The following is a 15,636-nucleotide window of genomic DNA, read 5'->3' on the forward strand; positions in this document are numbered from 1 at the left end:
CGATTTTGGGTCGGGTTGACCCGGTTTGAAAATTGATTTTAAAACGATGATTTTCTCTCTCTTATCGAATGGTATAGACAAAGAGCAACAGGTGAGGTATGTTACTGTTATAACTTGTACTTGAAATCATATTGGACCTGTTTTATGCAGTTTTGATTTTCGTGGGTTTGCAAATGTGGGCTAATACCTTTAAACTGAGTTGAAACTAAACGTTCATTAATGCATGTATCTATCTATTTCACAATGAAAATAAACATGAATAAATAGATAGACACAGATATAGTTATATAGAGGTTGAAAAACATGCTAAGATGTTAATTGCTTTTAAGTGAAAGGAAGAAAAAAAAAGGCTGAAGGAAATATACCGTGGCAACGAAAAATCGGAAATAGGTGACGTAATATTGCGTCTGGACGCTGCTGATGCTGGTGTAAGTTCTGCCTAAAAACTATCCTGCAAATCAGCATATAACTTATTTCACGGTGATGGAAGTTGATACGAGCCTAACACACTTAGTAATAGCAAACCATCACAACTCCCCCGTAGAGCGTATAATTTTGAATTGTGGTACTCGGATATAGTTTATAGAAATAAAATTATTCGTTTGCAATTGCATATTACTACAATGCATGCATTCGTTACAGACATTTTATAAATGATCATAATTATACATGAATATTGTCTCTTAACCACCTTTAATAGATTCTATTGATAATTTCTACGCATTCTTATTGTTGAAAATTCGTAAATTCCTCCAAGTTTACAGTATATATATTTTATATTATATAAACTATATCATAATTATATCATATGCTGGACCGTACCTTTGGAATCACTTGCCTCAAGTTATCTGTTATATTTCGAATGTTGACTGTTTTAAAACTGCCCTCAAGACACATTTGTTCAAAACTGCTTTCCAGTAGAGTTATATGTACATTATGTATTTTTTCATGTCTCATTATATTGTTGTTCCGTTCTTTTGCAAATGTACTTTACTTCCATGTGCATGCGTTAAAAGTACAGTTTTTCGTTGGATTCACGATTCCAAATTTTAGAATAATGTAGAAGAAGAATTGCTCTGTCAGAGAATATGAAAAACTAAAAATCGACAAGGTTGACCCATTTCACCTATTTTGAGTCCTGACACAAAATCAGTGCGTGCTTTATTTTGTTGATTCGAAATGCACGGTCACATTTTTTTTTTCATGCCTCTTCATATACAGATATAGGGGAAAATAGATATGAAAACAAATGAACTGAAATAAAATAAACATGTAATAGGTACAAACTCTGAATGACCGTGTAAAGCTTTGTTAACTCACTCCTCCCTTCTCCAATTCTGCTACAATTATTTTAAATCACTGCACATGAGAATTGAGTGTTAGGACATTATTCCGCATGCATCATGATAGCTGCAGGCGTTAACTCCCCGAGGTTTCGTCAGTTGTATCACTCCCCGTCCGTATCTCCTGGGTGTCGGCTTCTGCATCTGCGGGCGGACGTCCACTTGGGCGCGGACAAGCCCCGGAAGGGTTGCGGAAGCAAATTTTGTTATTTCGGCATCCTGTCCGCGACAGACGCGGAATAACTTTGTGAATCGGCTTGTCCTGGGACATTCCTAGGACTGTCCGCGGACTGTCCGCGGACTGTCCGCGGACTGACTGCGGACATTCCTAGGAATCTCTCCGGAAGAGCGCGAAATACCTCGGAATATGCTAATCGTAGCCGGGCAGCGCGGAAACATCTAGGATTACACCAGGAATGAACGCGGACAATCAGGATGCCTTCCGGACAACACAAGTTAGGCATGCGGACAAACTGCGGACAATACCAGGAAAATGGAAAGGTATAAATTTGGCGCTGACTTTGACTTTTCCTCATTTGACTGCTAGCCGTCGTTGATGCTCCTTGTTGTGCTTCCGCAGTAGCGGCTGATATTATATTAATATGATTGGTCAATATCATTTGATAAATGTGACCACCAAAAGTCGAAGAATAGGATTGTCTGCATGTCGGCTGACGACTCATTTTTTTTTATTTGTCTCATCTGGGAGAACAATTTTTTCTCTGCCTACAGTCACATGGATGATATTCGCAAACTTTTTGAACCATATATATATATACATAAAAATGTAAATATATATACATATATATATATATATGTATATATAATCATGCTGATAAGGTAGTCCACGTGTGGGCAAGATAAAAAGATAAGTAACAAAACTGCAACAAAGTTCATGCTGTATTCACCAACGATTTATTTCTTCACAAGAAATAGACCGTTGGTGAATACAGCATGAACTTTGTAAAGTTCATGCTGTATTCACCAACGGTTTATTTCTTCACAAGAAATAAACCGTTGGTGAATACAGCATGAACTTTGTTGCAGTTTTGTTACTTATATATATATATATATATATATATATATATATATATATATATATATTCTTTATTCCCTTTTTTTAAGACATGTGCTTTATCCATCGTGAGGTATACACATGTTTTGTCTGATACTTCTGTAGAGCATGCCAAAATGAACCTAATCATTACATTTTTTTCTTTCTCTGATATTTACCCTTGTGCATCTCTAACCCTCTCTTATTTTGATCACTTTTGAACATTTTCAAGTCCGAGAATTTTTTTTTCATGCTTAGAGCTTACTTGCCTATTGTCAATGAAGTGTAAGAAATAGGGAAATATTTTTAACCTACTTTAATTTACTTTTTTTTTTGGGGGGGGGGGGTTCAGCTGGGCTGTCAAATTGGACAATCGAGTTTATTTGCAACTAAAACAAAAAGAGAAGAAAAAATATTAGATGATAACAACTACGAAAATCATTCAGGTAAAGAATATTTCTGAAATGATTTGTGATGCTTAATGTGTACTTAAATATATACACTCAGCAAAAAAAAAAATAAGACAGAAATTTAACACTTTTTCGAGTTCATGATTTATTGCTTTTTCTTTCATTTCACTTGAATTTTGAAGTGACAGAAAATTCTTCATTTTCCTCTATCATCTTTATCTTTCATTGTTATTTTGGGCTTCAAAGATATTACATTGTAATGAGACCACAGGTATATCTTTGCAACTGAATTCATGCTTTTCAGTGTGATGAATTTGTCTTTTGTTCTAATATGTTGTATCATTAGAAAGCATTTACGTATGAATAACAACTTGTTCATTCAAATTCATGATTTTCTTCCGTCGAGATGTTTTCATTGCAACTGATTGACAAATTGCCCTACATCGACGTATATAATACATTAACATTTGGCCAAAAATTCTATGCTTTTTTTCTGAGTGTACTTCCACCTACTTTTGTGATTTGTCAGCTGGGCTGTCACATGGGACAACCTAGTTTGTTTGCAAATAAGATACGAAAACAACATAAAGGAAAATGTACTATAGTAAGTAATAGGAACCAGGAAAGTCACCCAGATGAAAAATAATGTCTGAAAAGATCAAATCAAAACAAACTTACTAGGAAGTTAGGGGGCTGATTTCACTTCTTTCTGGTTGCTTTTGGCACAGTCTCTACTACCTTATTCTTTGCCTTCTTGGACCGGAAATTCCTTAGATTTAACTGTTCTTCATCACTAGACGAAAGGTGTGCCTGTGATGGGGATATTTGCATGGGGGCCTCGCCTCCCTTCTTACTCATTTTACGTTTCATTGGCATGACGCTCGCGGAAAGTGTCGACATTTTCGAGTCTGGATCACAAAATTTCCGCATCGGTTCCGGACACTTGCATATATAGATCCGCATCGGCTCCGCGCTGTCCTAAAACATTCCTGGTGGCTTCCGCTTTCATTCGGGAAGCTTCCCCACACCGCGGGATTCTTTCCGGAGCGTGTGCGGAAGGAGCGGAAGGGTTCCGGACAAGCGGGACATCCTCAGGACATCGTCAGGACAAGTCGCCGAAGGTGTCAGGAAGTTCATTTCCGCGTCCAAATTTTGGTCTCGATCAAAATTTGGACGCGGAAATTTTTCTCTCTCCCGAAGGTGCGGAAACGCCCGGACATGTTTAGGACAGTGAGCGGACACGTTCAGGAACGTGCGGACAGGTTCCCGAAGGAGTGCGGAATACCAAATTTGCATTCCGGAGCTTGTCCGCGTCTTGTCCGCGCCCTAGTGGACGCCTGGTCTTAGAGGGTTGTCGTGGGTGAAATACCCTTTCTAAGATTGAACGTAAAGACAGACCTCAGAAAATGTTCTTCGAAAGTCCAGTGCACTTTCTGTTTAAAACTAATATTGCTCCTTCCTTGAGCCAACTTCCGCACGATCGACTAATGTGCTTTCTCTCTGATAAGCACTTATTCATCTGCTGTGACCACAAAGCACACAAAACACAAAATACACATAATTATTGTGTTACACTTCCTCTTTCCCTTCTAATTTTTGTTCCTTTTATTTGTTTTTGTTCTCTCTCTCTCTTTTTCCTCTTGCTCTTCTTATGTTGCCTTATTCCAACGTGCAAGTTTAAAGTAATAGTGATGGTCCGAGTGAGATACTACTAGTATTAACTGTTCACCAGTAACTGTGTCTTATATAGACGTGGATGTAATGGAATCATACATCACTGGTTCTTTGTTCGAATTTTATATGTCTTCCGTTGATAGATATTTTCTATGACGTAACCGACAGAATTTTACTGCCCGCGAAAAGGTAACTGCAGGCTGTGTTGGCGTCTGTTGACGTTTGGTGTGTTTTCAAAATGATGTTAGTTTCGCTTCGTACTGTAGTGCATTCAGGGTGAACCTTCCAAAGGCCTCCGTTTTCAGTGTTTTGATCCCCCCCCCCTTCAGTGACAAACTAAATGTCAGGTGTTAGTAGAAAAATCTGCTTTGAGCTGCTTTGAGCTAAATCATAACTGTATTCGTAACTGCACTGCTGTCCGCACGCATTTCCGTCTCCGATCATCAGGGGGATAAAACAGATAAAAACAATGACTGTAAATTGATCATATTATATACACAGATAATAAATGATAACTGATAAGATGCTGTGGTAACATCGACACATACGATACTGTAAGCTATAGAATAAGATACTGTAAGCTATAGAACAAAAGTCACATATCGTTATGGAAGAAACGATCGGACAAATTTAAAAGAAAAAAATGTAAGAAGTGCGTGCCTAGTTAGCATAATGACATGAAAATGTGCCTCGAGTTTAACATACAAGAAACAGTATTTAGTGTCATTTTTTTCTTTTTGTCAAAGCTATAGTTCTACATAACAACCAGTCTGAAAAAGAAAGGACTTGTAAAGGGGTATAGCAACATTAAACCTGCATTCTGTGAATTTATCATTCTTTGAACATCTTTTTTTTTTTAGTTTGACAAATTTGACAATATTTGTGTTTGGCAGATTTGATCGAGGATTCATCACCACACTGGTGTATATGTAAATGAAATTGAGCTATGATGGCTGATCTTCACTGGTTGGGTAATCTGAGTAAAGTTTACAAAATTGTAAGAGTCAGAGTGATTTGGAGAGATTTAAAAGAAAATAAAAAGAGACAGTCGGTTTCCTCTTTCTTGCACGATAAGCGTGAATTAATTGTCATTTGTCATTGCTTTCAGAAGGAAGAGATTTAAGTTTGATCAGAATATCTAACTATATGAAATTTAAGGAGGATCTTTGAGAACAGTAGACTTATCAACACGTCCTTTGATGTTTAGATTATAATACATAACAATGCAAATGAACACAAGAATCAGAGATTCGATATCGCATATACTGAATCGCTTTTTTCAGAATATGTAATTGGAAAATGCGCTTATCCAAGGACTTCGGATTTGAATTAACAACACGAAATGAAAAATATCAAAACTTTTCTCCAAATAACTTGTCAGTTTGACATCTGTGCAGTCATAATCTAACCTACATGATCTTCACAATCAATCTGTATAGCAAATCCTAAATGCGTGTGTGCATGTATACATAAAACATACCTATTTCAGATCATTTCATTTTATCTTCACTTCTCAATGAGAAATACATCAAATAAAACAAAATTGAATTATGTGTGATATCCAGCTTGGATGCACATGTATAGAACATAACAAACAAACATATAGAACATGGCGGTAAATCTATGCACATTTGAATCTAGATAAAAATACCAAAGAAATGCCAGTTTAAACCGAGTGTGGCGACCGAGATAAGGAGCATGGATACTACTTAGGACCAAATCAAAGAAAAGAAAAAGAAAAGACAATAATACTCAGGGATATAGCAAATTCTTCTCAAATACACATAAGGAGAACAAACAACATACTGCAAACAGATTAATTCAATTCAATTCAACTTTTTTTTCCACATAATCATTAAATGGATACAAAGGATACATAAAATGTGATATAATGAACACCAAGTGGAATATACAAACTAAAAGAACAATACACATAAGATACCATATTCACCAAAAGGTGTTTCAACAAACACAAAGTGAATTACAAAGAAAGAAAATAACATAATGGATGATTTGTGGAGGAACCATGAGAAGTTTTTATGGAGATTCCATAAAACTTGTAAGTAAGATCCCCAACGAGTACAGAAATAAAAGAGAGTATTACTGTGTGTGTGTGTGTGTGGGGGGGGTATCTAAATGTCATTTAACCGGATACATTTGAAAAATCAAACAAATTAAAATATCATAACAGATACAGAAAACTCTACAAATTCTACGAAATTTTTGTCAACAGGTTCTTTTTCAATTTTCTTTTAAATGAATTCAACGTTAATCAATCTTTTATACTACTTGGTAAATCATTCCACAATTTTGGTCCTTGATAAGTTATAAATGAATGTGAAAATTTAGTTTGTCCATACGGAACTCGAATATGAAATTTTGATCTTGTATTACGATTATGAATATCAATATTCTTTACAAATAATGAACTAAATAACTCTGGTAATAATTCTTTGCTATATGAAAACATAAATATGGCAAGATTATACTCATAGAGTTGATATATTGGTAAAATATTCAATCTAATAAACAATGGTCTAGAATGAGAATGTTGTTATGATGGCAGTACTGACAGTATAGTATGATAATGCGATCTGGACATTCAGAAAACTATATTTGGATCCTCAGGAGAAACTGTGGAAGTATTGGGAATAGAAAAACATACACAAACAACATTCAGGAATGATCTACCGGTCAACTGCGCTGACATGAGAACAACAACACCAGCTGTAGCCGCGCTCCCGAAGTCTTTAGAGTAGGAAAAACACTGCCATGGTATAGTGCAATTTGAGAGCACAAACAGCCAGGCTCAAGTCCATCAAATTTCCATGACAACAACCAAGCAGGACTGCATAGCAATATATGTATATATATATATGTGTGTGTGTGTGTGTGTGTGTGTGTACACACACACACACACACACACACACACACACACACACACACACATATATATATATATATATATATATATATATATATATATATATATATTATGTAGGCGAATAAAAGAGGACGTATTAGGCCGACACACAAAGGTACTAAACAATGAAATACAAGTACTTGGATCTGATTTCACTTACATAAAAGAGAAGAGAAAATGACACGGCACAAGAAAAGTGACCACCATCTTCTAAAGCTCAGTGTGTAGTCGCAATGGGAATAACTTGCCAGGATACACCCCTGCCACCCTGCCATAACATGCCGGTATAAGCCTCTAGCTGTTTTTAGCGCAGAGATAACCTAAAGGTTGAAAGCCATATACAACACTATACGCGATAAAATAAGTCGCCAATGTTTCCGATTTGATTCTGACAAATAAACGGTACAATGAAAGGTCATTTCATTTGAAGACCGTGATACAAATGTCTGCACACGTGCAGCGGAGCAACCGCCCACCAGCCTAGATTTGTGGTAAAGCTGCGAAACTGCCTGTGTGAAGACTGGCCTTTTTTTTTTCATCCTAAGTTAAAAGCCCATATTAGGTTACGACAATGGTAAATTATTTTTAAAAAAAGATGAGTGAGCGCCGTAGTTTTCAAATACAATAGCTGGCGGGAGAAATATCTACTTTTAACCCTACTTGGAATTCGAGGACCACATATGTTGGAAATGTCATCAACATATGAATATACGAATACGAATACGAGATACGAAATATGCGAATACGATTTGCACTGAAAGTTCTTCAATGGTGACCATGCTGCACTTTTTTTCCCCTACACTCTACACAAGTTTTCATAGTTTTTGAAAGAATGTTCTGATTTCATTCATCCCTGATAAAAACACGTAAAAGCAACAAATCAAATTAGACAGAATGAATGACTGGAGTAAACATGTTTACGTACGGCAGTCCATAACAAATCTCGAAAAGAATGCGATCGATAGCTTTTCCAATTTGGCAAGTAACCGGGCTTTGTTTTTATCTTTTTTTTTACCAAGATATCGTCAGCTATATCTCCTACTTCTTTCAATGAATTCTAACTTTCGACGCGATGAATACAAGAAAAAAAAAATCGATAATGGCAGTATAGCGAACAGATGGATAGACAGGCATGGTTGTGATCGAAAGACACACAGATGAAATGTTCTGATAACATAATGTCATAGGCCTACTTTGTGACTCTCTCTCTCTCTCTCTCTCTGTCTATACGTATATATATATATATATATATATATATATATATATATATATACGTATATATATGTATATATATATATATATATATATATATATATATGTGTGTGTGTGTGTGTGTGTGTGTGTGTATGTATGTATATCTATATATATATATATATGCACACATTTGAAATTCAAATCACGCAGAAAGGAGTAGGTATTAGTTTTCTGATATTTTTCTTTTTTTTTCCCCGAGGGCATTAACACTGTTTGCTTGCTAGTAAACTGAAGCTTATAGACACAGATGCCATGGATGCAGGCAAATAATGAGGCAGTCGCAATTTTAAGGGATTCAGTATATGTTTATTCTATTTAGTTATTGTCTTTTTGGGATAGATACTGCAGTATAGGGATATGGTATATCCAACTATTCGGCGTCGTCTAATATGATTGACCAATATCCGAGCATAATTATATTTTGTTGTATAGCGTGGCTTAAGTGCAGCAACCTCTGTGACTGCCAAAATGGAAGACCACGGGTAATGTATGACGACATGCTATAGTGGATATGGTTTTGATTATGGGCAAGAGAAATATTTCCCCTTTTTAAAGGAACGCTTGGATGACATTGGATCATTTTATGATCTAATCTAAGACAGGACGGTCATTATCATGCGGTAGAATTCCAACTAATTCTCTCTTTAAGTCCTGGATAATTCCTGATGCAGGTGACCGGGTTTTAATCTGTTTTACTTCATGCATTGACCGTTATGACATCATGTTTTATTCCTAGCAAAACAAAGTCATGATACAAACAAAATTCACTCACGACGGTATGTTTTTTTTTCGAAATTACAATCGGACAAGGAGAGCTATCGAATGGGATAAGATTAACTCGTATGTGTTTTGTGCTTGCTAAACAGTTCTCTTTTTGACTTACATGCAACCCCCCCCCCCAAAAAAAAAATAAATAAATAAATGGGGTAAAAGAGAGGAAATTTCTGTTTTTTAGCAACATACACAATCCTAACTGTCGGCATATACAAGAATTGCATTGTATATCAAAATTTAGGTAACTTCTTTTAATGTCACATTGGAGAATATATACCAAATCATTACATACTTACCATTTGCAAAGTTCAGGCGTTAAAACATTTAAAGTCAAAACTTATCCCCAAAAATAAAGTTACGAAAGACATCTATTCTTCTGTTCGAGTTGTGCATATGCAAGTTATGTTACATTAAAAGCATGATCTTCCTGCAACGCGTTATAGCCATTTCGAGGTTTCTACACGCACCGCTCACTCATTACATCAAGCAAGTTTGAGAAAGCATTACGAGTACAGGGAATGATCTTCCGACATATGATAATTATGTGGAGGGGGGGGGGGAATTCCTCTTATCATTGTTTGCCTGAACTAACACTAACACGAACACTTTCATGTAGGTCCCAAACATACTTCTCCTTGTACAACCCGATTTCGATTTCGACCATCAGCTATCATCATAATTACTATGTATATCATGTATGTACATTATTTTATTTGTTTGTTTGTTTATTTTGTACATTTTACGAGGCACAAGAACTTGCGCTATTTCTTTTGATGTAATATTGATACATGAGAAGTATGAAATAAATTGAACTTGAAGTTGGAAAAAAATATGAATTAGTGAATAAGCACAAATTGATATCAAATTTCAAACGAATTTTAAAAGGGATACGTATATGAACCTTTTCACTTTAATAATCATAAAGGCTACTCTGGAAAACCTTCTTAAAGTATGATTATAAGAAAGAGAATGTTTTTGATGTCCATCTAGAAATTCGATTTTGTCGCTATTCAGCTTGAGCCCATTAGATATCGACCATTCAGTTATCAGCTATAGTACAATATATAATCTGTGGAATTACATGGCATGACTTCAGATTCTTTTTGAAACAAGATACTAGATGTTACAAAAAAAATCCCACTCTTGATCCTCAATAGTTCAAAAACTAAGCATCAGATAACACTGCAATTGATATGAGTAATAGCTTTAACAGGGTTCAATTTAGTTGGAGGTGATTTGAATATGAGAGCATGACTGAGTTTCGTTAAATCCATGATTAACTTTAAAGTTAGGTTCCGGATTTTGGTCAAATTTGTTCCCTCTGTACAGAATTGAACTTTACACAAGAACCAATGATGCGTATGGAGTGTGTGCTTACAATGACCCTTAACAATAGACATGAATACCACGAATACCACCTTTTCATAGCTCTGCTGACTAGGCTTCTGGACTCTTGCTTCAAGACACATGACTGCCATATTATTGGGCCGGATGCATAAACGCTAGCAATTGCTTGTGCTAGCCTTTTACTCGAATCCGTATGCATAAAAACAAGCAATTGCTTGCGAGCAGAAGCTCTTGCTAGCAAGTACAAGCAATTGCTTGCTGTCCGCAAGCAATTGCTTAGAGACCAAGCATTGGGCCGAATGCATAAAACAAGCAATTGCTTGTAAGCAATTGCTTCAAGCAAAAGCACAAGCTCGTCTAGTAAAAGGTGTAGCTCAAGCAATTGCTTAAATACATATGCATAATCTTTTGCTTGTGCACATACCTTTTGCTTGCATTCAGCAAGCAATTGCTTAGGGTTCGAACAATAGCGTCACGCCTGTGCGAACACAAGAACAAAGGCGAGTGTGGCAGCATGCATTTGAAAGGGCATGTGTGTGCGGAAACATTTCCTGACATAGCAGAAGAGCTATTGGAAATGACACTCATAAATGCACACACAGACGCACACACACACAACTATACACACACTCGTATTACTGGCTGATTCCCACCACTGCTTACAATAGCCCGCATCTGCCAGATCGCACGTGGAGAGACGTCTCCTTGCTCTCCACCGAAGTGAGACATCCTACCTGTTTTTCATCAAATTTTGCGTGCTAACCACTGGACATTCCCGTTGTTGAAATGAAAAATTTCTTACTCTACTTAAGAGCAATTTCTTGTAGATTTATACCACTCCTTCACAATTGTTGTCTTTCTTCCATGAATATGAAAATGATACTTAAAAGGGAACGTTCCAGATAAGCAAAAGCTCAAGCTCATTTTACAGAGCTTGGAAAATCGTAAGCAATTGCTAGCAAGAAGTAGCAAAAGGTATGTTTTATGCATACGTTTTTAAGCAAATGCTTGGTCTCTAAGCAATAGCTTGCGGACAGCAAGCTATTGCTTGTACTTGCTAGCAAGAGCTTCTGCTCGCAAGCAATTGCTTGTTTTTATGCATACGGATTCGAGTAAAAGGCTAGCACAAGCAATTGCTAGCGTTTATGCATCCGGCCCATTTGCTTAAAAACGTATGCATAAAACATACCTTTTGCTAGTTCTTGCTAGCAATTGCTTACGATTTTCCAAGCTCTGTAAAATGAGCTTGAGCTTTTGCTTATCTGGGACGTTCCCTTTTGAGTATCATTTTCATATTCATGGAAGAAAGACAACAATTGTGAAGGAGTGGTATAAATCTACAAGAAATTGCTCTTAAGTAGAGTAAGAAATTTTTCATTTCAACAACGGGAATGTCCAGTGGTTAGCACGCAAAATTTGATGAAAAACAGGTAGGATGTCTCACTTCGGTGGAGAGCAAGGAGACGTCTCTCCACGTGCGATCTGGCAGATGCGGGCTATTGTAAGCAGTGGTGGGAATCAGCCAGTAATACGAGTGTGTGTATAGTTGTGTGTGTGTGCGTCTGTGTGTGCATTTATGAGTGTCATTTCCAATAGCTCTTCTGCTATGTCAGGAAATGTTTCCGCACACACATGCCCTTTCAAATGCATGCTGCCACACTCGCCTTTGTTCTTGTGTTCGCACAGGCGTGACGCTATTGTTCGAACCCTAAGCAATTGCTTGCTGAATGCAAGCAAAAGGTATGTGCACAAGCAAAAGATTATGCATATGTATTTAAGCAATTGCTTGAGCTACACCTTTTACTAGACGAGCTTGTGCTTTTGCTTGAAGCAATTGCTTACAAGCAATTGCTTGTTTTATGCATTCGGCCCAATAATTAAATGATGGATTGCCCTGGGCACTGCTAGTCCGAATTCATGGTAAAGGGTAAAATACATGCACATGAAAAAAAAATAAACACATGTTTTCATGTGGTTGCATAAACTACATTAATTCAGGATGAATAAAGACTAGCTGTGATAATGGAATTTCTCATGAATATGTAATAGAGCATTCAAACCTTGGCCATTGTTCAGGACCATTGTCTGGGTGTTAACCACACACTCCCATATACACCAATTGCTCCCTGTGCAAAATTAAGGTTTTGTACAGAGGGTTGAAAATAGAGCACAATCTGCAACCTAACTTAAGAATAAATCTTGAATTTAAAGAAACTGATTTATGCTTTCATTTATAAATTACCTCCAACAAAATTGTACACTATTCAGCTATTGCTCATATCAATGTCAGTGTCATTTGATATATAGTTTTTGAACTATTAAGGATCAAAAGTGGAAAATGTTTTTTGTAACACCTAGTACAAATCAGTATTATCAACACAAAACCTATTTTCAACACCTCATAATTATATGAATCAATTCAAGTTTCCAAATGGAAAATATATTAAGAAAACGAAGTGTGTGTGTGTGGGAGGGGGGGGGGACACCGTGTGTATACTTCATGGTCAGTAGACTTGTTTTCTCTAAAAACAACTTTTTGTGTGCGTCGTCGCACGTATGTTTTAAGTCACGTGATAGCCTTTCATTAAATTCCGAATCTTTCAGACACGATGATTTACTGGAATCCTCGAGCAAGCATATTGTATTCCAGGCACCAATTCTATGTTGGTGTGTTTTGTGTTTGTCTGTGTGTGTGTATGTGTGTGTGTGCTCATAGAATAAATGATGGACATGCCCGAGGCAATATAGTATACGAATAATTTATGAGTTGCGAGTGCATAGGGCACGAATATCGCACGAGGCGCGAGATAAGCCACTGGTCTATTCAACAAGGCGCGTAGCGCCGCGTTGAATAGACCAGTGGCGAATCTCGCGCCGAGTGCGGTATTACGTGCCCCAATGCACGAACAAAATCATAAATTATTCGTTTTATACAACACCTTGTCCACAATCACAGTACTAAATTAGTGACCGCTAACTCAGGAAGGCCCAAAAATAAATGTAACAATTAGGCCGAGAATTGTAAACCACCCTGTGTACTGCTTTCAAACACTCGTCATGATTCGACCACACAGTCACAGGAATCACAAACTCCGCAGGGTCTATACCCATTCTACGCTAACGTTAGATCGAGTTAGGCCTGACTGTTAAGCCTACCTGAGACGTCGGTAGATCTAGTAGTAGGTCTAGACTTTCTCTATTTCCGAAAATGATTTTGTATAAAAACACAGAAAAATAATCAAATTACGGTTTCTCAACTTGAAATGAAGTCTTGATTTTGGGATCACTGTGGTCCACGTAGCAGATCAGAGTCAAAACTAAAAACACAGCAGTAGGTAGGCCGCAATACATGCAACTAGCTAGGTAAAGTAGCTGCGCGTACACGTTGGACGTTGCAGTGTACTCCGCCGCCGCGACTGGTCTGTTTACCGGCAGCGCATCGCAGCGCAGCCGGCCAGCACGTACAATGTAGTTTGCTGGCGCTTTGCTGCTGTGAGCCACAGAACTCTGTGAGCGGCCGGCCATGCATTAGTAGCCCCCCACGAAGCCGTGCTATAGTACCTTCGAGCCGTGCTATAGGCCCATGCCAGGGGCCTATTGTATGGCTGTCACTGTCAATGAGTTTGGTAGGTATTTTCTATTGAATGTCATGTGACATGTTCTTGGCCAATCACAATTCGACATCATTCTGAGGTGTTGTATAAATAATGTTATTGACTGAAGTTCAGAATCCGAACATCATTGAGGGACCAGTGTTTAACGTAGACTCCAACCATGGACCCACTACACATGGACATTCATCATTTCCTTGATTAATGCAGGCCTCTGTCTATGTCAAAAGTGTCACAAAAGCATTTTGAACATTCTTCCCTGCTTTGATCGTATGAACTCCGCCGCCGACAAGCCGAGGCAAAACACAACGCAGCTTTGAAAAATCGATGAACTAAATGCGCAGAAGATAACAACTGTTTTAAACCAAGGAAAATGCATGTACTGTTGTGGTATGTATTGGTACATCACCACTCAGACATTTTCATCAGCGAAATGCATGTACTTTTGAAGAGATAGCTATTTTTTTTTTAGCTAATTGATCATGATTTGTTATCTCATTTTCCACCTTTTCCGCACATTTTTCCAGAGTAAAAAGCAGATAGCAAGGGAAGAGGATAATATGTCTGTCTTACTATCAGGCAAAGTCATATTGTGTGAGCGCTAGCGAGCGAATCGATAATTTCCAATCCAATGAAACGAGATCAGCCATGTTCTGAGGTTTGCTGCTTCTCATCATTGGCGTTTATTCAAGGACGTTTCAGTCTGAAAAGGCGCATCAGACTAATAAGGCAAAATTAGGGAAACAATAAACTTTTGTCAGTGATGATGCATGATTATGCAATCATCATGTTTGAGACACCTGCATGTACTCATTGAGATGCGCAATGACGCATAGTCAGGTGTCGGCGGATCTCGTACTTTAAAGTGGTAGGTTTCGTTGAAAGTCCATTCATTAGTATATAGGTCCATGCTCCAACACACACACGAAAGTGCATAATATGCATTATATATATATATATATATATATATATATATATATATATAATATATAGCGAAAACTCCTTCCTTCCTTCCTTGTGTCAAAATATATGTATGTATATAATACATGACTCTGCGTACATGCATTGCCAAAAGCGTATAAAGGGTTTTAATTGCCTTCTTCAGAGGACGAGGAGGAGGAAACAGCGCGATAATGGCAACGCACGGTGAAGGATTTGGCAATTAATCTTATTCTGATTAAGGCGACGTCAGCTGCAATTTGTGGGGCATGCACAGAAACAGAGACGCAAACAAACACAGCTACGC

This window comes from Diadema antillarum, unplaced genomic scaffold, assembly GCF_040938485.1.
Source record: "Diadema antillarum isolate AM-2024a unplaced genomic scaffold, OU_Dant_1.0 scf00000101, whole genome shotgun sequence".
Classification (NCBI taxonomy): domain Eukaryota; kingdom Metazoa; phylum Echinodermata; class Echinoidea; order Diadematoida; family Diadematidae; genus Diadema; species Diadema antillarum.